The sequence below is a fragment of the Rhinolophus sinicus genome, chromosome 4 (assembly GCF_057876585.1).
Source record: "Rhinolophus sinicus isolate RSI-liver-muscle chromosome 4, RSI-T2T, whole genome shotgun sequence".
In the NCBI taxonomy this organism is placed as follows: domain Eukaryota; kingdom Metazoa; phylum Chordata; class Mammalia; order Chiroptera; family Rhinolophidae; genus Rhinolophus; species Rhinolophus sinicus.
In genome coordinates, this window is record NC_142504.1 from 107680751 (window position 1) to 107701936 (window position 21186).

General features: G+C 44.3%; 1 protein-coding gene across 8 annotated transcripts in view; it reads right to left on the bottom strand.

Annotated features, from left to right (window-relative positions):
• Positions 1 to 20980, bottom strand: part of RNF152 (ring finger protein 152) — a 72862-nt gene extending 51882 nt beyond the window's left edge. For 2 of the 8 annotated variants that reach the window (XM_019729301.3, XM_074339877.2), the window contains exon 1: positions 20400 to 20659. The gene's annotated coding sequence lies outside the window, so the exon portion shown is untranslated. The other 6 variants (XM_019729303.3, XM_088798026.1, XM_019729304.3 and 3 more) reach the window with 5 other exon arrangements.
• Positions 20981 to 21186: the final 206 nt, after the last annotated feature.

The following is a 21186-nucleotide window of genomic DNA, read 5'->3' on the forward strand; positions in this document are numbered from 1 at the left end:
GACTCAAGTTAAGCATCACCATATTATCTTGTCAAATCTTATCGCTCTATTTCTCCCAAACCTCCCCCTCTTGACAAAAAAATAACTTCAAAATATGGAAATATTATTTTATGGGACCCACATTTAACACTAATCCCTTGCTGTTGGGATTATAAAGAGACTGGAATGGGTGGGGGTGTAGAAAGCATGCAGGAAAGCTTTGGTGGCCAAATGTCACCGCAGGCATAATGTGGCCTATCCACTGCAAAGAGAAACAGGCGTTACTGGTCAGAGTGTCTGAGGATGGGATTCGTTGTTGCAAATACACAGGCACAGCACTTTAAAAACAAGCTTCATGTCATACATTTCATCTCCTTGTCTCCCACATAGCTTTTTGATACCAAACACTCTCGGGTGCTCTGGTTTCCTTCCACCCAAGGAAAAAGGGGTGGAGAGCACAGCTTCCTTTCAGGTTCCCACCATCTGTCCCCTCACTCCTTGGTCCGTCCCAGCTGACTTGATCCCCTTGAGAAATCCCTGCCGATTCCAATGCTCCCACATCCAGTCCAGTGTTTGTGTCTTGGCCAAGTATGACCCCAAATCCCACTGCCTTTAGGTTTTGCTTCAGGACATTGCTGTTCCTTCTCTCACGTGCGCATTTTATAAGGATGTGGAAAGAAGAAGAAGAATTCTTTTAAGACAAACCAAGAAAGAAAAATAATCAAAGTCCTATTTTCCTACCAGTGTGTTTATAGACCTGGCTTCTTCAGATCCAAGAAAAAGAGAAGTGAAGGCAGGGTAAGGGCTGACTCCAGCGCAGGGAAAAGTTCCAGTTTACAGGGTGCCCCCCATCTTCCTGTGTCCATGCCTTCTGCCCCATTTTTAATGCTCACCCTACTACTCCCACCACCCGGGGGAGGGGCCCTGCCACCGCCCAACCCATGTCTCAGCAGAGCCTAGAAAATGTCACCACCTCTGCTCTTCTTTTTCACATTCCCTCTGTCAGACCCGCCCCATCTGCACTTGCTCCCCTGAGGGAAGGGTTAGATACGGGATTCAAATGATTAGCCTTAGGGATGTAAATGTGTTACCCTTCACAGGGGCACTCGCATTTTAGCAAAGGACTCATGGACAGAAAACCCTAAAGGAAAAGAGAAAGGAACTCATTTATGCTGAATTGTCTGTATACCAGCTTTTAATTTCTCTGGGGCTGCCTCCTGTTCCTACCTCAGATTATTGTTTGAGAATTGAACGAACTAACATATACACAATCCTTAAAACAGCAGCTGGCACCTTGCAAGGGCTCCACGCACAACAGTTACCATTATTAACCTTCGCTGTGACCTCCCGAGACAAGTACTGCTGGTCTCATCTTAAATGAAGTCATTTGCTCGGGAGTCACTTGCTCAGGATCACAAGGCTAAAAACTAAGTAGCAGAGTGGGGACACAAGCCTCAGTCTACCAAGTGACCACAATTCCTGCTGTTTTCACAGCACAAAGAATGAACCTCTAATGGTAAAACCACGGACACGGCTGCCCGCGGGGTGAGACGACATTGAAGGGATTCAGTGGTACGCCAGTGGCGTACTCTCAGAAGGAAAGGCTGGGGTGGGCAGAGAGGGGTTGCTGGGGCATGACCCAGTTGAAAAGCTGGCATGTTCTACCCACCTCTGAACTGCAGAGATCGTGGACTATCAATTCTCCTCATCTAGTCTCAGGTGTTCTGACTATAAAATGGGAACAATCTCCTCAGGACATCGTAAGCTCCTGACACCTAGAAATATTCATGACAAAAGCTAAGATGTCTTGCAAGGGAGATTCCAGAAAGGGATCCTGCAGTAGGGAGGGTGGTAAACCTGGGGAGGTAAGTTACTTCCAACAAGACATGGAGACTTCACAGGACCCGCTAGAGATGAACAACGCTTATTAAAAACAAAGAAACAAAAAAACTTACCACCAGAGCCAAAAATAGTGCTGGTATCCTTGTTGGGTTAAAAACTCTGAATTAAATCTGGGCAGTCTAATTTTTAATCTCCAAAGGATTCCTGAAAACTCACCTGCTTCCATTATATATATATTACAGCTCCATAACTAGGCCTCCTTCCTTTCTGGCTTGTCCTACATTTGAAAAGTATTCACTATTCTACTGAAGCTGACTTTCCTCAAAATAACCTCAGTATTCTATACTTACACAATTATGTCATGGATATAATCACTACCATCATGATTTCAGCAGCTATTTGTTGCACTATAATTTCCAGATGAATTTCTGGTGTGGAAACAACATAGCCACAATAAGATAATTAATTACAACTCTATTATGACTAGAGCACAGGGTGAGTGAAATTAAAACTAACATTTTTAGGATTTCATTTTTAATATCATGTTCATCTTTGTAGCCAGAAATTAATTACTACACAGACGCTTATTGTTAGTGTATTTTGTTTCTGATAAAAGTTTCTTCTTCTCTTTCTCCTTCTTCTTTTGTACTTTTCAACAACTATTTCTGCAAAGTTTGAAAGCCCACTGTACTAGAATGAGCTGATAGATCTGCGCTACTAGAGATCAGATTTGGGGTTCCCATCCCCAAAATCACTTGGTTTTGCCACTTGGCACCATAACCTTGAGCAAGCTCCTAAGCATCTCTGTGCCTCAGTTTGGTCATCCAAAAAAATGGCAATAAAAACAGAACCTACTCCTAAATTATCCTGAGAATTAAATTGGGTAACTTATATAGAGCTGCACAAAATGGTTTGGACTTACTGCCAAGTACACATTAGCAATTATCTAACTTATAAACTCAGTTCAAAGATATTCAACATTTAAATTTTTACTCAAAAGTTTACAATGTCATACTTAAAAATGGATAGGCCTCATATCTTACAGTGGTGGGGCTCCCGTCACCATTTGCTTTTTTTTCTGCCAATGTACTAAACTCTGATTATTCAAAAGTCCGGTATGAATATCAGTCCACCTAACACATTCTCTGAAGGAGTCCTTTTGCCATAATCCATAAAGAAAGGACTTATTCTCTGAGATAATGGAATGGGCCAGAGAGGATGACAGCCAATTCTAACTAATTGGTACTAATTACTAGGGGTCTTTGGAAGCTGACAGAACTGAGATTATATTAATAAACAAGTCTCATGGAAGGAAAAGGAAAGCCACTGCACTCCCTAAGTATTTTCCTAATCTGTTTTAACAGGCATACTTTCATTCTGTTTATTCATGACCATTCCTCACACCATACTAAGTGAATTTTGTCTGATTAATATAATTTCAGAAATATAAAACCCAATTTTAGGCTTTCACTACTGTTTTACCCATTTGGGCTCTGAGTGTATTTGGGTTCCTGAAAACCTACCTCCAACATCTTCCATGAAACCAAATGCAAAACTCAGGGCAATTTGCCCCAAAATGATCTCCTTGCTGCCAGTCTCACAGCGTATTAACTGACCGAAGAGAAGAATCCACCACAATAGCCAATATGTCTTTTGAATAATAGACAAATACAAATTAAGCCGATGGTGGTAACCAACATACTATACTTCTGACTACAGATACAAGAGTCAGTCACCAAGACGCTGTGCCCCAAAGAGAAGAAAACCTCCTAATGTTATGTCCTTAACCGATCAGTAGCATAAAGGTACCATAATCAAAATAGGGCAGGTGATTAAAAAAAAAAAGCATCAGATCACTGCAGTCTTTAAGGAGATTAAGAACCAGTTAGAGTCATAAGATAACTGTCATGACAACATTTAGTGGTGACAAGTCTAATAAGCAGGGTACCTGGGATACAAAGTTGCATAAGGCAGGCACAGCTCCCAGGGAACCCACATCTATGGGGATGGTCAGCAGTTGGCCATCCCCAGGGTCCACAGTAAGATCTGCGAGGTGTAGGAGGTGGCAAAAGTCATTTTCAGCTGCAATCATCCATAATTCAGAGATGGGATTTAAGTAGGGTATTAAAGGAAGAATCAGGATTCAAACAGAGGGAGGGGAAGAGAATGCAGGCATCGTAAAGGAGCCCACAAGGGGCAGGCAGGCCAGTCCCCAGCATGTCTTGGGGCTGATGCATTAACAGCCAGTTCAGATGAGCAGAGAGTCTTCCAACCAGATGCCCAATATTCCAGGCAGGGTCCCCTATGGAACATTCCTCACACACAGTCTGTAAAACATTTTAAATATTTTAAATCTAGGAAAAATCATAACCAATTGGGGGGATAATAAATATAAATTAAGCGATACAAAACATGAAGTCACATTATCACTTGTACTTTTCCATACATGCAAGTGACCTCTGCTCCAAAAAACAGATTTTTTCCTTTATTCCTACCACCCTTTTGGCCTATGTCCTTTCAACAACCAGCTCTCTAGAGAGCTCTGTCCCCCACTTGGCAACGTGGTTCCACCTCAGAATCATAATGACCGTCTGGATGTGGATTACTCTCGAAGGCACAGCTTTGACCTCTCTGCTAAATGCCATTTCCAAAGTGAACTCTAGATTTCTCCCAAATCTGGTCTTTTCCATGCAATGTTATATTTACTATTTATTCACCCAGGACCTCAGACCTGAAAACCTGTTTACCTTCCACCTCGCATTCAATCAGTCTCCAAAATTCTACTAATTTTGTCTCTGAAATGTCTCTTGCACCCATGCATCCTTTCCATTCCTGTCGCCTTCCCCTGGGGTTCAGGTCTTCTCTGTATCTTCTCTGAACCTCAGCTGGTCTCCCCACCTTCGTCCTTTCCTGCTCCAATCCATATTGAGGCCTGCCAGATTAAGTTTCTGAAAGCGCAGCTTCTTACCCACATCCTTCCCAGCCCCCAAACCACTGCTGGCTTCCTGCCAAACAAGTCCCAAAGTCCCCATTCCCACCAACCTTTCTAATCCCTTTCCTGCTGGTCTGGCTCACAGCTCCAGTCATAATGCATTATTTGTTGTCCAGAAGACAAGGTCCACCCTCCCTGACCACCTTGCTGCTTCTGGAATGTCACTCCACCTGCCCACGTGTCCAATGGCACCGTCAAATGCTACTTCTTCCATGAGGCCATTCTACAACCTCTGGCAAAAAGTCGCCTTTCCCCCTAGGAACTCCAATAGCATGTCATCCAATACCACCTGGCATCTGAGTTCCTCGTGTACATGTGTTCCTATCCCTACAGGGATAATGGCCTCAAGGAGCATCTCTATAAAAATAATCAAGCCCATGTTGTAAGTTAGGACTTTGTTACAAGAAAGCATTGAGCCAAGAGTTATGGAAAGCATAAGAGTATCAGCTGGCAGCTAAATTGGGGAACTATGTTCAAACCATGCAAAAATCAACAATATCAATAACTTTTTATTCATTGTATATAATGAAGTCATTAAAATACAGGACATCTCAGAGAAAGTGCATCTCCTTAACAGAATGAAAAATCTCAGGTAGCATACCACAGTGGCTTATAGTTTAACTCTGGAGCCATTTGGGGCTGGATTCTAACCCCAGCTCTGACTTTTACCTACTTTGTGACCTTGGGCAAGTCAGTTAGGCCCTTTGTGCTAAATTTCTTGTAAATAAATTAAAATAGGATACTAATAGGATCTTCCCCATAAGACTGTGTGAGAATTATATACATACTGTATGTAAAATACTTAGACCTTGGCACATAATTAGTGCCATTGTTAACTAGTCTTATTATCATTATGAAAATCTTTTATATGGGGAGAAAACAAACCCCACAAGAATCAGATATTTGGTAATTAGGATTTTACTAGAGAGACTTCACCATCTTAAAATTGTCAATCCAGATTTGCTCTATTTCCTGACAGGGATCCTTTGACTGACAGACAGGTAGGGTAAAATTCACTGGGGGGTGGCTCTTTGTACAATGGATTGAATGCTATGCAAACGGGGCAGGCTCCAAGACCACTGAATCAAACACAAAGCTTTCAGACATCAAAGGGCACACCCACAAACAGCCATTGTTTCCCACAAACAACCCCATTGTTGTCATCCAGATGGGTGACAAATGTAGCTGTTTGACTTACGCATTTTGGTCAGTGGCTCTGCGTGGACACAACCACAAATACAATTAATTGCGGCAAAAGAAAACTAGAACTATGCACTGAATTTAGTCTGATAAGCAAGGTGTTGAGTTCAGCTGTTTAAAGGACACTAAGCCACAGCATTTGGCTATACTAAGAATATATGAGTCCGTTTCAAAGCCCATCACATCATACAGTGATTTATTTATTAGTGGTGTGGGGAACAGCTGTGGCTGTAGGGTATCAACATCTGCCATTTTCCCAAAAAACTGTTTAAATGCATTAAACATAAATTGCTGCAAATATCTCAACTTGAACTTGTGTTGCAGACACATATCCATACATAGTAAAACGAAACCTGCTTGGACACTTGATGTTTTATTACATTTTACTAAAATTATTTATAGCTCAAAGCTACTTGTTATGTCAGAATGATCTGAGTGATAGGATAACAAATTCACATTTATCACCATCTTATTTTCTGGTAAGATATAGAAATTATAAGAATTATGACAATAAGACTGATGCTACACAAGAACAAACCAAAAAAATCTGTCCCTTTTTCCAACGTTGGAATCTGTTTTTATTCACTACTTAGAATACAGGCATGGCTGCTTCAACAAGTTCTCTTCACCCCAAGTGTGCGAGAAGATTAGGCTAGGTAGACTGACTATCAAAATAAACACCCCAAATTTCATTGGCCTAATGCAATAATGGCTCAATCTCCTGTTCACACTGTGTTCCAGTGCAGCTTGGTAAAGGGGTTATGCTCCACAGGGTCATTCAGGACCCAGGCTCCTTCCATCTTGTGGCTCCATCATACCCTAGGGTTTCAGAGTTCTCTGCTGCACACCTACAGCTGGCTTGCAGACCAGAAAGAGAGTGCAGAAATGGCACCCAACTTTTAACTGCCTCTCATCTCCACACACATCCCATTGGTGAGAACCAGTCTCATGGTCCCACCTAGAAAGTAGTCTAGAACAGTGGCAGACTCTTGGGGACATTCAGCAATGTCTAGAAACATCTTTGATTGTCACAATTGGGCAACTGGCATCTATCTAGTGGGCAAAGTCTAGGAATGCTACCAAATATCCCACCATGCACAAGACAGTCTCCCCAAAACAAAAACTTATCCAGCCCCAACCATATCACACATCAATGCTCAGGACTACTACCACTCTCCACTAACATACACTCTAATTAATCCCAACAAATCCATGATAGCAATAGGTTGTTCATTCATTTGTTCCTCCATTCTTTGTTCCTCCATTTATTCATTCATCCAAACTCCTAAATAAGAAAATGTCCCTACAGTCAAAGAATTCACAATGGAGCAGGGACTCAACCATACACAGCATTATCATACACAGAAGTAAGTAGAATTAATAAAAAAAAAAAAAAAATGGGAGGAAAATTAATTCTTCCTGAGAGTTGGAGGAGGATCCATAGGGCAGGTTCAATGGGAAGAAAGTCTCGAAGGAAGCGTATAGTATTCACAGCTTTCCATCAAGATGCTGTGGGGGGTGTTTTCTTTTTTGGGGGAGTGTGGGCGGGGTGGAGAAAAGGCGTTCCAGGAAATGGGAACTGCATGAACAAAGGAAAGGTAATATAAAAGGATATGATTTATTCCACTTTCTGGTATGGGGAAAAGCAGTAACTAGGGGAGGAGAGGTTATAAAAATGCGTTTTTGCTCAAACATATTTTTTAGTGGCATCTTCAGCTCTCAGCATCTGATCAAATGTCTCGCACACCGACAAGCTCGTACACTGGCTTTCTGTCAAAGTGGTCCTTCAAGAAACATTTCACACCACCAGACTTCACAGAAACTTGTTAGCATTGGGCAAAGCTGAGGTACTAGCAGGAAATCTCACTGCAAATTTCCCAACAAAACTGTCACCAACTCTTTCAAACAACACCGCCTCAAAGTCAACATGAAATCGAGTCAGGCAGGTGGTTGACCAAAATCATCCATCTTTGTTCCTGAAGACAGGACCATGTTGAAGTCAGATCTCTTCTTAAATTACGTTACACTGAACCGGTTTTGTTTTTGTTTTTAAAGAGTTTTCACCCCTTTCGATTCTTAATCCCAATTGTCAATGCAGCTCCCAGCCTGCAGTTAAGAGCCCAGATAACCCAGGTCTGGCATATCCAAGCTCTGGCATAAACTCACCACGTGACCTTGGATAAGTCACCTAACTTTCTAGGCTCAACTGCCTCCAGATAACATGCTTAAAGCACTTAGCACTGCGCCTAAAGCATATAATAAACACTATTATCTTTCTACAATAGTTAGCTCTCCCAAAATTGTCGTGAACTGTGGATTCTGACATAGTTTGGGAAAGAAAATACCTGGAATGATTTCCATGTCATTTTTGTAGAACAATATTAAGAACAATTTCAATTTGCTTTGGGCAAGATGTTTTTAATTACGAAGCCAACATCAGCTTGTAAAAAAAAAAATCAAAAACAACAGTTGTTCTTGATTTTGAAGCTAAAATTGAATTTTAAAAAATACCATATACCTACAAAATAATTTACCCTCATTATTCTCTTTCCTCTCTTGTTCTCATACTGTTGTCTCTCTCTCTCTCTCTTTTTCTTAGCTGTGATCAGCTTTGGGAAAACAAAGTATATTTAGCTGTTAAGCACTATAGATTATATCAAACGACACCATCACCTAGCACTGAAAAAAACCTCATAAAAGGAAGAAATTTGTTTCTTTACAAGTCAGAATCTCAAAGGAGAAGTTAAATGAGGGAAGCAGACTCCAGAACCCAGAGGAGTCGGCATGCTCGGAACCACTTCCTCCTATGGTGGGGTGAGAATTCCAAAGTGCAGGAGAGCAAGTCCTTTATTTCTAGGGTTTTAGTCTAAACGAAACCCCATTCACCTTTACTACAAGTGGAAACAGAATCTAATGGTGCCGATCTTTGCAATAAGTCAAAGGTAAAGAATAAAATGAAAGCTGAGGCAACTAGAGGAACTAGGCTGAAACACATTTAGACTTCAAATCAGAGTGCCCTCCAAATTTACACGGAATTCTAAATTGTCTAGACAGTGCCTCTTTTTCAATTCCCATTGCAGACTGGTCTTGAGCCCAACAGAAAGTTCTTCTAAGCAACACGTTCAAGAAAGGGTTTGACAGATAGATCCCACGAATAAGGTGAAGTAAGTCTGGGGTAAAATCTGACATCTTCTCTTTAACTTCTTAGTGAAGACATTTTTTGTTGTAAATCAACAAACCTCTTGTAGGGAAATACAACGCCAAGGGGATGCAATTCTCAAATACTTTATTATTTTGTCATAAAACCAAAGTGTATACATGATTAATTTTTGATAGACCTGACTCCAATGTTGGAAAAAATAAGTAATCTATGGACTCTGCAAAGAAACACTAACTCTTTGAATTAATATTTAGCATTTTGTATACAGAAATAGAAGTAATTTATTAAATGAATTCTGTTTGCCTAAGATTCTCCTTCTATAAACAAGCTATTCACCTTTTTCTTAGATGAAGTAATAGACCACGAAGAAATTTGGCTTATCAGGAACATAAATGAATATATCTTGGTATACATAATGATTACAGGGAAATCTGACTGAAAAGGTGATGTAGATGTATAGAAATTACCTTCGGGTGCTATGGGCACGGGGTTTACAAAACTGGCAACCAGCAAGCTAATTACTCTTCTGGTGATTTGCTGCAGGTCCAGCTGGCACCAACCTAACATCCCCAGATAAACAGAAACAGAACACAACGGGTTATTATTTGAGGCATCAGCTAAAGAATGGAAAATTCAGAGACTTATCTTAGGGCCTTATCAGTTGCCATTGTGGAAGAGAAACAAACTTTCCTCCACCATCATGGTTCTTCTGGCTGGCCTAATAATCAAACAGACATGAGACAGATTAGCCAGAGAAAATAATCAAATTTAATATATACGTACGTATGGGAACTCCACATACATGAGCGAATCAGAGACCCCACATGCACGAGAGCTTCAGAGATGGAAAGAAGGATCTAGGTATGTGAGACATTCTGAGCTGGGGATGAGGAAACGCACCTTGGGGGCCTTCAACGGGTCATTGCAGGATGATAACAGCATATGTTTAATAAATAAAAGTTTGTTCTACCATACAGATGGGTCAAAAAGAGATTATCACTGACAACCTTACCATCACTGACAACCTTACCATGGCCAAACCCCTAGTTCAAGTTCTTCTAGGCAGTTAAGGGAAAGACAAAAGTTTCAGGAACTTGAAGCTAACATTGCCCTTAGCTCAAAACAATCCACATACCACAGAAGCACCTCTTGGGGTGACTGGCTCTGAACCCCCACACCATCAAGTCCACTAGTTAACGATTCAGAGAGAAGGAATACTGACAAATTGGAGCTAGGGCTTCACATTATTGCCACTCAGGAGTAAGGAACCGGGCCTGGTTCCTTTCCCAAGCCCTACTTGGCATTAACAGACTCATTAGGAAATTGCTCCCATGTCTTTGGGAGGAAAGCACTAGGCACCATGTACACAAGCGCCCCCGTCACCGTCTGTACTGTGCTCACGTTTGCAACATGGTCCAGAAGCATCCAAGCTGCCAAAAGATAAGGCAACTCATCTGCTAGCATCATGTGGTTCCACCAAGAAGGGGAAAAACAGTCAAGAAGAGCATAAGCTCATACATCAATACCCTCCAGATATCAGTGCAACAAGGAACCCAGAACAGAGCTAGGTTCATGCATTTTCACATTAGCTATTGAAGGGCCCAGACGGAAATCCTACAAAAATCAGCAATCCAGCCTGAACTGGACCCCAGCTCTCAAAGTCATTTCTGAAAAATACATTGATTCCACCATTCCTGCAACAAGTATTTATTGAGTGCCTACTGTGTACCAAGCCCTGTGCAACAATCCTGCCGGGCACAGCAAACACCACTGATTAAGTGGAATTTCTTTAAAGATCTCATTAACTCTACATTTAAAGCGTATAACCTAGTTTTCCTGCCTTTATTAAAGAGCTCTCTTCCTTAAAACAGTCGTCATCATAACAATGCCATCCCAAAAAGCAGATTCATAAATACAGAGACTAACAAAGCTACACTGCCTCCCCTGTTCTCTCCTGCCTCTTCTCTTGGGGTGGCTGTATGTCTAACCGTGTGAGACGCCCACAAAACCTGTTTCAGGACCCCGAACAACAATCACAGAACAAGGACAGAGCTCCTAAGTAGGGTGACCAACTTGCCCCAGCTGTCCTGGGATTGTTCTGATTTGGAAGCAGGAAACTCCCTCAATCCGGGTATCCTTTTAGTCCTGGACAAACTGAGACGGTGGCTCATCCTACCCCTGAGAAACCAGACCCGAGGAAAGGGAGGTCCATTACCGGAGGTCCTTCACTTGCTGGGGAGGAGTGAGGCAACAGGCGGAAAAAAGCTGCTGTCCTTTAAGGCAGGCCCCGGTGGCCTGGGGCTGTCTCAGAACCTCCCAGCTTTCTCTGGCTTCCTCCTGAGAAGGCCTGTCATCTTCAACTCTGGGCCATTTAAGCAAAGCTTTCCAAAGACTCTCCAATGACAAGACTCTAAGGACAGTGACATACAATAGAAATCCTCATAGAAACGCCAAAGGCTGTAGTTATTTGGATGTGATTATTTCTGTGGCTAGTTTCAGAGCTGCTTCTGTTTAGACCATGACTATTCACTCTGAGATTTCCAGAATCCAGCACAATGACTGGTGGATGGTCGACACTGAATAAAATGGACATTAATCACAGCTGCCGTTATGCAGTGCTTATGACGGATAAAGCAACATTTCATGTAAATGACCTCACTCTCACAATAAATCGGGGGTATTGATTGTCCCCCATTGTCCAGATGCGGAAACCAGGCATCAGTCAGACCTTATTTACTCAAGATTGTTATGGCAGAGCTCACATTTGAACCCAAACCCATTTCCCTTTAAAATGCTTTTAACCACTCCACTGAATTAGGATTGAGTAAGGTGGGGATATATGTATATAGTACAAGATCAAGAAATGAGAGAGAAAGTATCAGATACATTTCTTTTATTCTCTGCCCTTTTAGCTTTGCCATTGTCTAAAAAGCAGAAAACCAAATTAATTATGAGTTAAGTTCACACATTAAGCTATGGCAAGGCAGGAGTTTTAGTCAGAATTTTGTAGAATTATGCTGGGCAAACAATATTTGCACTCAATATTTGAATAAATTTAATAAATACAATTGTATACCTAATATAGGGTTAAGTCATCAATGTTCAGTGTTTCAAAGGCTATTTTACCCACCAGCATAGGTGAAAAGACGGATTTCTATCTTCGATTTCTGAAGTGTCAGTGTGATGTAGTAAGAGTGGATGGACAGGTACTTAGCCCAGTCAAAAATGGCTCTACCTGCATGGCTGACTTAGCTGTGACTTAATAAAAATGAGAGTAATCCTTATGTCTCAGGCAACAAAGGGGCAAATACTCTACACAAAGTACAGCCATCTAGCCGTGGGCTCTCCAAGCACTTTTAATTTCATATCAACCTGCAAGGAAACAATTTGCAAACCTACCCCAGAGCAATACAACTGCAAAAGAATATCACACTAAATGCTTTATTTCTGAGACATTCATCTTAGCGCCATTCACTATTCATCAAGCTGAGAACATCATTTTAATGTATTCTAGGCCATTTTCTCCAAGCAGCTGAACACATTTCCTCTTTCTTAATAACACTATCCATAATGATCGAGCATTCGGAGTGTTAAAGAAGAGTTTCGATCATGTGGATGAGTATTCCAAAATCAAGAAGTGAGGTAAACCAGATGTCTGTCACAAAGACACTTATAGCCACCAGTTAATTATTCAGGGAGATGTGGTAGCTGGTTGTGGGCACTAGCACCCACATGTGTCAAAGCCAAACAGCAACGTCTGCTCCTTGAGATCGTGGGGTAGTCTGGGGGGGTGTAAAGTTCTGATCCTGCTTGCCGTACGTCACCAAGGAGAGAATTTTTTGTTTTGTTTTGTTGTTGTTTTAGAAGAAGCATATCGGGGTTGAAAAACAGACTGTCAATAATAACTCATTTTGTTAGAATGCTAATCCTAGGTGAGAACGTTCACCTCCCCACCATCGGTATGCACATTGCAATCTGGCCACTGTAATTTGATTCAATTCTTAATCATTATTAATGCAAGCAGGCAAAGCTGTTAAAAAGTTTCTCTTAACTTCATTTAAATCTGTAGGCCCAAAGCATCTATAATTCCTTTATCGCAGTAGGTCAAAAGCATTTCTGTGTCGTCAATGATTGAGTATTTACTGAGCCCTGACTTTGCGCAAACATGGGGGTGAATATGAAATTGGGTTAAACTTCATCCAGTCTTTATCTTTAAGGAGATTTCAAGGGACCTGAGCTCCTGCTTGTCCCCATCTCTACATGTGACAGCTCACAGGCCCACTTGGGGGGACTGTACCCTTCTCCCCCAGCTGAGTAATGACTGTTCTGCTCACTGAGAATCTTGTGACATGTGGCTTGATGACAAAAGATGTCCTGGAACGTCTTTTCAATACACCTCCCTTTAGCTTGAGTGGGTTTCTGTTCTTTGCAATTGAACAGAAAGAAAAAGACATGTCAATCTTAGGTGGTAATTAATATAAGGCAATCTATGATGAGTGCCCTTTGAATGAATGACTGTTGAATGAAATGAAAGATGGATTTTGCCGAAGAACTTTGGAGGAGTGAAGGCTTGCTAAGCACTCAAGTGATGAAGTTAATTTTTTAGAAGAGTTAAGAGCTGAGTCCACCTTTAAATATGGGCTGTAAGGAGAGGATATTTTAGGTCACAGAATATTCCAAAATTAAGAATAATACTATGGAAACCACTTTTGAGGAATAGTGAGTAGGTTAACTATCCCAGCTAACAGGGCATTTTGAACTCGGGCAGAGAAAAGCCAGGGTTGGAAACAAAGTCTTTCTAGAGTTAAGCTGGGGGAAACTTTAAAGACTAAGCAATATGAGCTTTAACACAATCCCCTCCGCCCCCAAAAACAACAACAAAATCAGAAGCCACTGAAGGTTATTAAGCAAAGGAATGAACAATTACAACAGCCTATGGTTCTAAAGGTGAGGGTGTTTTATAACATGGATTTGGGGTGGGAAAGCCAGGAGGTGAGGGTACCCACTCTAAGAGCCCAGAGAGAAATAAGGTTCTCAGCTAGGATGTGGCATTGGGGGTGCAAATTAAGGGAAAGGTGGGAACTGTCACTGAGGAAGGACAGTTAGTCTGCTTATAAACAGAACGCCAATAGCAATAATGCTCCCTATTTCCACAGTAACTGTCAAAGCTTTTATCAAAAAACTCATCCATTCTTGGAGATCCTCAGTGAGGAGGAGCGCATCTCGTGTCATTATCTGGCTTGATAAACGGGACTTATTCCAGAAAAGTTACATTTCCTTGGTAGGTAAGAGTCAGATGGGGGTAGAAAGGAGTAGAAAGAAAACGGAAGCACAGAACAGATTTGTAGTTTGCACTTACTGGGACCTGGCCCCTACCAGTGGCACGTCCGCATTTCATCAATCCCCTTTTTCCATGAAGGTCTGATATCCAGGAAGCCCATGTGATGTTAGAATAAGTTTCATCGTGTAGGATGTTTGCAGTGAGTTTAATCGATGCAGGAATTCACAAATCGAGTGGCGATTTTTCTCCTCATCCCCTCCACTCCCGGCAGAGCAGAGGCCGCCCCCCACAACTGTACAAAGAATGTACTCCAGGTCTCAGCAGACATCCAGCTTCTAGGCCAGGAAATCACAGTTCTCAAGAACCGCCCAGAGGAAGTGCAAGTCACACATACACAACTCGAGGCCTTCCTCTTTAAATCTTACAATGACAGGAGGTCGACCAGAAGTCGAAAATCCTTAAACATAAAATAAGTACTTATTTTATCCAGATTGTGATGTCAGTCATTGAGGCAGTCTCCTGAAACACACAGTGACGCTCACAACACCATGAAGGAAGGAGCAGGAAAAGCAACGCCTTCCTCCCTTCCGGCATCTGTGACACAGACTGCCGGTGACAGGAACCGCGCTGACTCCACAAGGGTCCTCTACCTGGATGGCTGGCTTCATTATGAAATTAAGCGGTGGGGAGTCAGAGGTCAAACAGAATATGGAAATGTATTTTGGAGCTTCCCACATATATTTCAAGACTAGTCCCCCATGGCTTCATTTTCCCTCTCAGTCTGGGCCTCGCTCTCGGCCCAACCGAGGCACCTGGCACTGGCTCCTAGAGGCCAAGGAGGGGCTATTATCTCGTTCTCCCTGCTGGTTTCTTTGCTGCTTATCTCCCACTGCAGAACTTTCTGGGTGCAATACTTTGTCACTTGAAAGGAAGGACCCGAGGGTGGCCTCTGTGTGCTTGGGCCAATACTCATGTCCTCTAGTCCCTGTGACACTGGGGCTAACAGTGTACCATGTCACCTGTCTATGGAAAGCTGTCTTTATACAGATGACTTCAGTAAGGTGACTATCGAGTCAGAGCAATACTATGTAGTTAAATTCCATGCTTAAGCTAAAAGTACTCATCAAATCCTAAAAATTCTAATCCATGCATGCACGTATCACAACATGAACAAACATATTTGAGGCACCAGCACTTCCCAGGGCAAAATCTCTGTACAAGCCACCAAGTGCTTCATCCAAAGCCCGTTGCAATGCCTGTTCCATAGCACTCAACTATTTTTAGGGCGAGTATGGCCAGGAAGGCTTGGAAACCGACCACCATTCGAGTTACCATGGTTGCTGATGGAAGCCTGAGTGCCCCAGACTCTCTGAGTATTCTATCAGTCTTGTGACCAGAAAAAACTTCTCACTCAAATCACTTTTACCAAACATCAAAGGACCAAGAAAGAAAGCCAAGGCTATTCTACACACATCCCTGCCTTGTCTAGGTCCTATCTGTTGCCCTGCAGTCCTGCTGGGCGAGGCCACCTCCTGGGTGAGACCAGGCCCATTGCCACTCTTTTCCTACAATAGACTGTTCCAAACAAACTCAGGAAGTCTTAGACAAGAGGCAGATGGTGAGGAAGAGAAAGTCTGTAAGTAACACCTCTCTATTACATAATGCTAGCACAGAACCTCCTAGAACCAGCCTAGGAAATATCTCCTGGCTTAGCATTTCAGAATAAACAACTACTCAAAACAGGTAAAAAGAGAGAAAATTACAATTTTTTATTTGATGACCAGTGTACAATCATATTAGTAAATATAACACCAATAGATCAGTAAGGAACGGGTTGGGGTGGGACCAGATTCTTTAAGATATTTATCATTCATTCATTCAGTCAGTACTCGTGTAATACTGAGTATCTACAAAGCACTGAGCTAGGCCTGGTGGGAACACACTTGCTTCCGGTGGGAACACACTTCCTCCCGGTGGGAACACACTTTACAACCTTGCCTGGGCCACATCACTTGTGGACATCATCAGTGCTGCTCACCTATCTCCAGTTCTCCCTTTTCAGTACAAGAAATACTGAACTGCGGCTAAATGGAAGCACAGGACTGGTTCTGGCTGATGCAACATTAGTCACTTCTGGGTCTGTTCCGATGACTAGAGCGAGACCTTCAAGCTTCCTTCCCAATGCTGCAGTGATCTTGCAGGTACATGGAAGAGCACACCTCCATCAGTCTGGGTCCTTGAGAGACTTGGATGAGCAGGACCCACCTGCTGACCATGCTGGACACACAGCGTGGGAAAGAAAACCACTGTCTTTAGCCACTAAGATGTGGGGTTTATTTGTTACTGCGGAATAATCCAACCTATCTTGCTGATACATCACTGACTTAAAAAACGAGAAGAACCTGCAAAGCGCCCTCCCCATCTGTTTTCTAAATCAGATTATATAGAAAAGCAGAATTTGTTTCAAAATTCAAATGCAGCAGAGACTGAATAATACCTTGAAATGTAGAGGGTGCCAACATGATAGACAGGTTCAAACAACACTGAGGGAGGAAGGAATGAAAACAGAATGACCTTTCAGTAATGGTGAAATCTAACCATTTATGTGGAATTCCGCTGAAGAGTCTCAAGACTATGAAGAAAAGGTCACCTTGTAACAACAGGTCCACTCATTGACAAAGTAGTGAGCTCCCCAATGAAAGAGGCATTCAAGTAAAGGCCAAATGACAGTATGCTCCCTCCTCAGAAGTCTAATACCACTCTTTGTTACTCTCTTGAGCTTCCATTGAACATAATTAGAATCAGATCATCATTTCTCCATCGCCCCTCTAAGCTCCCTGAAGGTGGTTCATTTTTGTGTCTCCACACTCCCCCACCTCTTGGCCCTTATAAAAAAGCCCAATATATGTCAGGTGCCTGATAAACATCTGCTGAATGAAGTAAATGAACATTGTAAAACCAGCTCTGGTAGCAAAGGTTTGTTTAATATCTCTAGGGCTCCCCCAACCTAAAGTTAAACACTGCTGCAGACATCTGGGGGTGGGTAGCTTTCACCTAAAAACAAAACAAAACAAAACAAAACACACACACACACACCATAAAACAATTGAAACATCAATACAACACTTTATTATAATTCCTGACTGTACACAATTTAAAACCACAATGAAATCTAACATTGTACTGTGGCCATCTTTGTTCCTGGACGTGCGTTTACATGTGCAGGCAGCTGTTTTCCCATGTGGAATTTTGTGTGTGAGGTATTTATTTTTTTCTATTTAAAAAAAAATACAACCACACCCTTTGTTTCTATTGCATTATTACACTCCTTATAAGCCCATCCCGTGGTTTTTCTTCTTGCAGGAACACAGCACACACCCTGCATTATTGCTGACAGAAAAATTACTTGTCAAGATACCTCTATCTTAACAGCATTACAAATCTAATCTTTCCAAAGCCTTGGCCTTTGTTTCAGCTGGGACTAGATAATTCACCTACTTCTAGTGATTCCTGCATGCTTTGAGAGTAGAAGGAGAAATGCCAGTGTCACTTGTTTTGTTTTGTTTTTTAAGTCACCTTTCAAAACAAAAACTACCTTACAGGTGAATGACAAATCTCTCAAGTTTTTTCATTTTATTTTTTAAGGGATTTGGGGATGGGGGTGGTGGTGAAGACAGCATCTACCACAGGCACTGCTGCTGCCACTGCTGCAGTGTAAGACCAGCATCGCCTAGGTCCTCAGCAATCCCTCCTCCAAACGAGACAACCCTGGTGCATTTCCATAACCATTCTTATCCCCTGCTACCTTGTGTAGGACGCCAGGACTCAGCCCTTCAGGAGGGAACAGCAACGCCAAGGTGTCCTGATACGCCTGAAGGTTACGTTTTCATTGAGCTATATCACGATTAACCCCTGATCTGGTTGGGCTGACATCAAAACAGAACTATCCTTGGAAAGAAAAGAACAGGCCAGAGTTTTTGGAAAAGAACCAAAAACCTAAAGATAAAATGCAGACTGAGAACCTAATGGTTCACAGCTATATAAATGGAAACTTAACGAAAGCTGCTTTCTGCTGCCCCCACAGCCTTCCCTTCTACCTCCCAGTAACTTACAGCTGGCATGTCCCTCTTGATATTGCAAACACTATTACAAGGAAGGGGTAGGGAGAGAGACATTATTTCATAAGAAAGTCACTACATTTGACCAGGGCCCTAATTGAGCACTGGTCAAATTTATAATCAGCCTTACAACGATAGCTTTTCAAACAAACAAACAACAACAAAATAAACACTATCCCACTTACAGACTCAAGCCAAAATATATTACTACAGATAAGAAAGCAGGCATATTTCCAAACCCCAGAATTCAGATACAACTGCCTATGTATTGACTATATCAGAATTATTATCACAGGAAACCAGGTGGAATTTATACAACACGAAACGCACCCTGCTCTCAACGACTTCTTCAAAAAGAAGGTTTAAAGTCACGGGCAATTTCTTTCTCAGAACCAGGAGTTTCAGAGGCCCCCACTGCGCCTCCACACAGATAGGGATGGAATGGTGATGCAGAAACCACCCGAACCGCCCGTGCAAGCACTGTTGGCCCAAATGACCTAAAGACACCCGGGCGGCTACTCAGGTTATGGGGGTTACCTGAATGTGTCACCGAGTCCCTTTCACCCCCTCCTGCGTGATGACATCAAGTGGAAATGGTACGCGTTTGGGAAGCAAGAGGCTGACAAGCAGGAAGCACAATTGAGCCCGAGCTTTGTTCAGCCTGCAGTGAAATACATGCAGTAAGGGTTAGGTACGCGCAGCAGAGAGCAATCCAAGCACCTCCTGGCCAGCAGCGGCGGGTGGGTGCACTGGGAAGGTGGGAGAAGGCGGCGGAGGTGCGGAGGGGGCGGAACGCTTCCTAATTGTCTCTACAGGATAAATAACCACCTCCCCCCACTCCTCTGCAGTCTCCCCCGCCCCCAAGTTCTCCTCTGGTGGTAGCGCGTCTGCTAGCGACTGTAATTCCTCAGAAAGAGATATGAGAAGGCGGTGAATAACATCTTGGGTCAAATACACACTAGCAATATTTACTAGGTAAACCTGGTTATGTGGGAATGTGGGGCGCCAAGCCACCAGCCCGGACACACACACCAGAGCTGCATTCGCAAGCATCCTTCCTTCTTTCACCCCGTCGGCCACCTCATCCAGTCACTGTCACTCTATTTTGCCGATTACTCTACTCTGTCCAAAACCATGTCATGCTCCCCTGACCCACCCACACCCTAGGCGGGATCAGGGGACGCCGCTTCCCGAGCAGCGTCCCAGGAGTCCAGCCTGCTTTGTCCTGCTTTGTCCTGCCGCTGCCCTTCCAGGAACCAAGAGCCCAAAGCGCGTGGGTCCGCACAAAAGACCCCCACCATCTGGCCCGCCACTGCGCCTTCTCCTCCTGGGAGGGGCTGCTGGGCCGCCGAGGGGCAAGCAAGGGTAACTTCTGCCGCTGGGGAAGGCGCCCGGCAAGGGGCTTTCGACAGGACCGACACAGATGTGTGCGGGGTGGGGGCGCAGCTTGGGCGCGCGCGCCCACGAGGCGCGGGCACGAGACGAGCAGCGTCTTAGGACCACAGCTCCAGGGGGCATCCGAGGACTCAGCAGAGCCACTGACAGCGCCATCCCCCACCCCCGTCCCCAGCCGCCAGCCCAACTCCACCAGCGCTCCGGGGAAATGCAACTACCTCCCTTGCGCTCCTGGGCCGCCCGCCGCACCCCCCCGGTCCCCAGGACCCCGGCGGCCCTGCCACCCCCATCCACCCGCCCTTTTACACCAGGCAGTGGCTCCCCTTTCCCGCTTCTCTGCTCGGCATGCGGCCGCTCACATCATTTTGCACCCCTCTCGCCGCCCGGGACCCAGAAGGGGCAGAGCAGAGAAACAAACCGAAACTCACCGACCTCTCTGGGCAGCGGGCTCGGGTGCTTCCTACAGAAGCGGCAGCATCACAGGGTGGTCCCGCCGCGCCCGCCACCAGCTCCGCCAGACGCGCGGCGCGGTTGCCTGGCGGGCGCGGAGAGCGCGGCGTCAGCGCCTGCAGCCCCAGCTCCCTGCTCCGCCCTTCGGGAGGCGCCCCACCTGCCCCGCCGCCCTCCACGCTCTGGGCCGGACAACGCCGCCAAGCAGCGAGCGGGAGCTTTTGGTGTCACCGCCCAGACTAAGGCACCGAAGGGGGTGGGGGCGGGAGGACGGGCTCCGCTCCCCGCGGCACCGCCCCTCCCCCGCGGCTCCACCTCCTCCAGTCCCCCCACCTCCATTTGTCCCAGACATCGATCTGTGAGTCTGGAATCTCAAAACCCCCCGGGGGTGAGGAGCTGCCCACCTTCTCGCGCTCCCTCGGCCTTACCCTCAAGTGCCCAACCACGGCAGGGACCTCGATGTTCTTTTCCACGCGTGCAAGTGGGAAAGGAGCTGGAATCAGGTGTGAAAGGAGGCGGAGCTCGGCCAGCAGGAGGGCGTGCCGGAGGTGGAGGCCAAGGCCGCGGGAACCAGTCGGCTCTCAACTTGGGAACCTATCGAGGGAGGAGTTGAGGTCGTCAGGTTTCCAGACACTGCCCTGGCTCAGTGTCACCGCGGAGACTTCTTGGCTGACCCTTAGAGTTCACAGTCCCGCCAGGACAGGTCCTGCTTTCGTGGCCCGGACGCAGGGATGGATTGCCCCACTACTTGGCACCCTCGGATGGGTGC